The sequence below is a fragment of the Lipotes vexillifer genome, unplaced genomic scaffold (assembly GCF_000442215.2).
Source record: "Lipotes vexillifer unplaced genomic scaffold, Lipotes_vexillifer_v1.1 scaffold23, whole genome shotgun sequence".
Lineage (NCBI taxonomy): Eukaryota > Metazoa > Chordata > Mammalia > Artiodactyla > Lipotidae > Lipotes > Lipotes vexillifer.
The window spans coordinates 4,353,363-4,357,742 of record NW_006796283.1 but is presented as its reverse complement, the minus strand read 5'-3'; the positions used below and the strand labels follow the sequence as shown (position 1 = coordinate 4,357,742).

Here is a 4,380-nt window from a genome sequence, read left to right as displayed (position 1 = left end):
GGGTGGGGGGGTGGGGGGTGCACCAGGGGTTGCTGGCTGCCGGGGCGAGGCCCCGGAGCTTACACATCTGGGAGGACAGGTGTGCACGGAGTGACCCCTCCTCACGGCCCCTGCCAGCTATGGGGACGGTAGAGATGTACCGGGGGCCTCTCCCCTTGGAGTCTGGTCCTACTCTGGCCCTGGCCTGGTGGGAGGGAAACCTTTCCTAGGACAGGTTCCTAGGAACCTCCCAGGAACCTTTCAGGAGGGGTTTCCTGTGCCATCGGCCTCGGAACTTGGATGCAAACTGCCGGGCTCCTCCACCCACCCGGCCAGGCCCCAGATGCACCCGGGGTTCCCGGGAGGTCCCATACCAGGGAGCCACTCCCTGACCACATAGGGGTCTGCTGGGGGTCCCCTAGCCACACCAGACCAAAATGCTGGCCCTGGAGGTGCCCTGAAGCAGTGGGTCCACCTACTGCTCTATCTGCAGGCTGAGTTGGGCAGGTGCATTCCAGACGGCTGTCTAGGGGCCCATGTCTCACGCTCCCTCCGAGCACCACCAGAGACACTCAGGGGCTAGTGGGTGTGGGTTTTCTTTGTTTTGTCGTTTGTGGGAGGGATCCAGCTTTTTCTTCCCATTGGCAGTACGAGGACCCCGGGGCTTCCGGGTGGTGGCTTTGCGAGGATTTGATGAGGCAGGTTTGGAGAGCAAGGGCTGAGGATGCCGGCAAAGCAGCCAGGCCCCTCTGAGCTCCGTGTCCCCTTCTCTCAGTGGAGGTCCCCCCTTGCCTGCAGAGAGAGGGAGCAGAGGGCAGGCCTGAGGGAGGGGAGCTTAACGACCCTTCGGTTTCTGAACGTCACTTACTGGAGCCCCAGAGACCTAACTCATTCAGTGCTCCAGGAACCTCCTCTGCGCAGGCATCGTGGTGGGGCTGGGCCACAGCAGCGGGAGGTGGGCTTCACACGCTTCTTACCCCGTAGCCACGTCCTGCCCACATGGGGGCGTCACGCGTGGGTAGCTGTGACTGTCATTTTCTGAGTTCACTGACTTTTTGGAACTTACTCTGGAGAGAGGGGCACACACACAAGTAGAGAGAACAGTATGGTAAAGCCCCCACCCCCCCCCCTCACCCCGTGCCACCTGCCGGCTGCTCACCCGCCTGCACCCACCTTCCTTCACTAGTAATTTGTAGCCAATCTTGACATATTGTTTCATCCTTAAGTATCTCTGAAATTCCCTCTAAAAGATAAGGTTTTTATAATTAAAACAGCATTTTTGCACCTAAACAAATTAACAGTAATTTCTTAATATCAAAGTGCACAGACATGGAGGGGAGAGGACGGGGTGCGCTTCTTGAAGGTGCCTTTGGGAGACCAAGTCTCTGGGCCACCTACCTCCAAGTCTGTCCGACTGGGAGAGAGAGGCCTGGGCCCTGCCCTGCGGGGGCTGAGCCTAGATGGGACCCACCCAGCATCCTCAAAATGCTCCGAGGAGGAGCACTGACTCCAGGGACAGGGGCTGGGGAAACGGGGGACGATGCCCATCCCTCCCTCCCTGCAGCCATGCTGGGTTTTATGCTATTCATTCATTCACTTCATTATTTCACTCATTCGTGTTGGGTATGTGCAGAGCACTTCCTCCATGCTTGGGGCAAAACCCTGGGCACACAGCAGGGAACTTGAGATTTGGGCCAAGTTCTTGGCACGAATGTGCTGGAAAATAGGTCAGCAGCGTAGCACAGGGTAACACTATCATATCTGTTCATACCAGGCCCTGGGCCCCCAGTTCCAGTCTCCCCACGCGGGTGCTGCCTCCACAGGGCAGGGCAGCAGGCCCCCTGCAGGGGCCAGGGGCTTCACTCCCTCACTGGGGGCTCTGCCAGGCTGCTAGCCCACTGCTGACCCTGGGGTGTCAGAAACACCGCTCACCTTTGCCCTGGCCTGGGCAACCCTGGGGTCTGCTGACCCCCCCCAGCCTCCGGCTTGGCCCGGCTGCCAAGGACCCCTGCCCTTGTCCCTGCCTGTGTGATCGGTCACTCCTCTGCTTCACACCCCAGGAAGAGCAGGGGGTCTCACTCGTGAAGAACTTCTCCCTTCTTCCTACAAGGGCTTACCCAGCCTACGGCTTGGCCCGGCTGCCAAGGACCCCTGCCCTTGTCCCTGCCTGTGTGATCGGTCACTCCTCTGCTTCACACCCCAGGAAGAGCAGGGGGTCTCACTCGTGAAGAACTTCTCCCTTCTTCCTACAAGGGCTTATCGAGAGGGTATCAGCCAGACCCAGGTGATTCCTAGCACAGCTGCTTAGTGACTCTGGGGTGGGGTCTCGGGCTTGTTCATTCAACCAGCATTATGGTGCACCTACTGTGCACAAGGACCAAGCAAAGGTCCTGCTTCCTTCACATCCTTCCAGCCAAAAGATCAGTGTCCTTGACGCCAAAAGTTGCATCTTCTGCTTTTTCTTCCTCTCCCACACAGCTTTGACACAGGCCAGGACACCAGGATTTACAAAATAAAGACCAGACCACTGCCAAAGGGAGATGAATAGAATAAAAAAGTAGACATAAGGTGACTTTAAAAGTTCACCGTTACCATTTTCCATTGGCTCTGACACCATCGACTAGATGGTTTGCTGTTTCAGGGATGCTGAAATTTGATAAAATGTGCTTCTTACAATGAGTACAAAAGGCCACTGTGCCTGTAGGGGCTGGAGGTCTGTCCTGGGCTGTCTGGGACCCCTGGATCCCAGGATCTATAATGAGGCGTATCTGCATACCCAGCCCCCTGACCCAAGGCCGGATGGGGAAGGAGGTCCTGCTTCCTTGCCCTGCCCCCATCTCAGCACCTGTGGACTGCCTCCTTCCCACCTGGACTGCGTCCCATCCCACAAACATGCAGGTAGAGGCTGTCCCACTCAGCTCGGAACCCTCCCAGCTCACTCAGAGAGCAGCCAGAGGTGTCTCCCCACTGGTGTCCCCCTGCCCTCACCCACCCCGGCCATTCCTCAGAGGCAGCCACGCTCCCCTCAGGGCCTTTGACGGTGCTGTCTCCCCAGCTATCAACCAGCTCCCACCCTCCTTCAGACCTGTCCCCAAAGCGGGACCACAGCCCCCAGGGCTCCCCAGCCCTGCCCCACCAGAAGAGGGCAGGAATCCCCTATTTTGTTCATCCAAGTCCGGCTCAGGAATCTGCCGGATGCACAGGTGAATAGCGCTTTCTTTTCTAGATAAGGTGAGAGAGGGCAATTATGAGCAGAGACCCCGGCCTCTGCCCCACCTTTTATGCTAAGTCCCCTTCCACCTGGTCAGGGCCTAGCTTCCCTGTGGGCGCAAGGTCAGGGTTTCCCCTCCCTCTGCTGGCCGACAGGTGGTGGCCGAGAGCTCCCGCTCAACAAGCTGAACCCCCTCGGTGTTGCTGGCCAAGACTCACCGTCCCTTCCTCGTGGCTGGTTGTGACACTAGCTGAAAAACCTATTGCTGGAACTCTGCCTGGCACAGAAAACCATGAGCCACTGTCATTCTTGTTATTAACCCAGAGCCACCCGCCCCATTGGGAGGCTCCAGAGAAATGGCAGCACCTAGCTGCAGCCCCCAGCCAGCCAGTCACCCACCACGATAAGACACGTGTGGAAGCAGAGCAGGACACTCCAGGCACGCGTGCGCCCTTGGGGAGGGGGACCCAGGCCGCTGTGCCACCCCGCCTTGAGGAAGCAGAACACTCCTGCAGAGCAAAGGTCCCCAAGGGCTTCCTGGGCCTTCGACCCTCAGCAGGGGTTCTGATGTTCGGGAGAGGTTCCCCGCCCACCCCAGCTCCGGTGCCCTCTGGTCCGGAAGGTGTCCTTGCTGGGCGGGCCGGGACACCAGGGGGTGTAACCCTACCCTCCAAGGATGCTCAGACACCACGTTCCAAATGCGGCAGCAAGGTGGAAACCAGATCCCCAGCCCCAGTCCAGCGGGCCAGCCCTGGGCCCTGAGTGATGACACAGCACAGGACAGAGCCAGGCAGGCCCCGCCAGTCAGTAGGCCCACCTCCCCTCAGCCACGCTTCCCAGGGAGCGGTTCCCTCCTAGAAGCCAGGGGCGACCCAGCCGGCTCTGCAGCTGCAAATCCCACCCAGCCGGGGACCCTCCAGACCCATGTGGCCCGCCAGGCTGCAGGCCACACAGGCCCACCCCTCACTGGCAGCTGTCGGCACTGGGCCCCCCTGCTGGGCCGCCCCTTGGCAGCTGCTCCTGTGGCTTCGTCCACACCCAGCTCTCGGCGCTGGACCCCAGGGATGGGCAGCCACACTGCTGAGGGAGCAGGAGGGCATTCATCACTCTTTACTGAGCACCGGTTCAGCTGGGGGCCAGCTGGGGGCAGGTGGGGTCTCTGTCACGGGGGGGGGGGGGGGGGCGGGAGG

General features: G+C 60.0%; 1 protein-coding gene across 1 annotated transcript in view; it reads left to right on the top strand.

Annotated features, from left to right (window-relative positions):
- The window catches only part of DBNDD1 (dysbindin domain containing 1), a 7,156-nt gene that overhangs the window by 538 nt on the left and 2,238 nt on the right, over nucleotides 1-4,380 (top strand). The window lies entirely within an intron of this gene.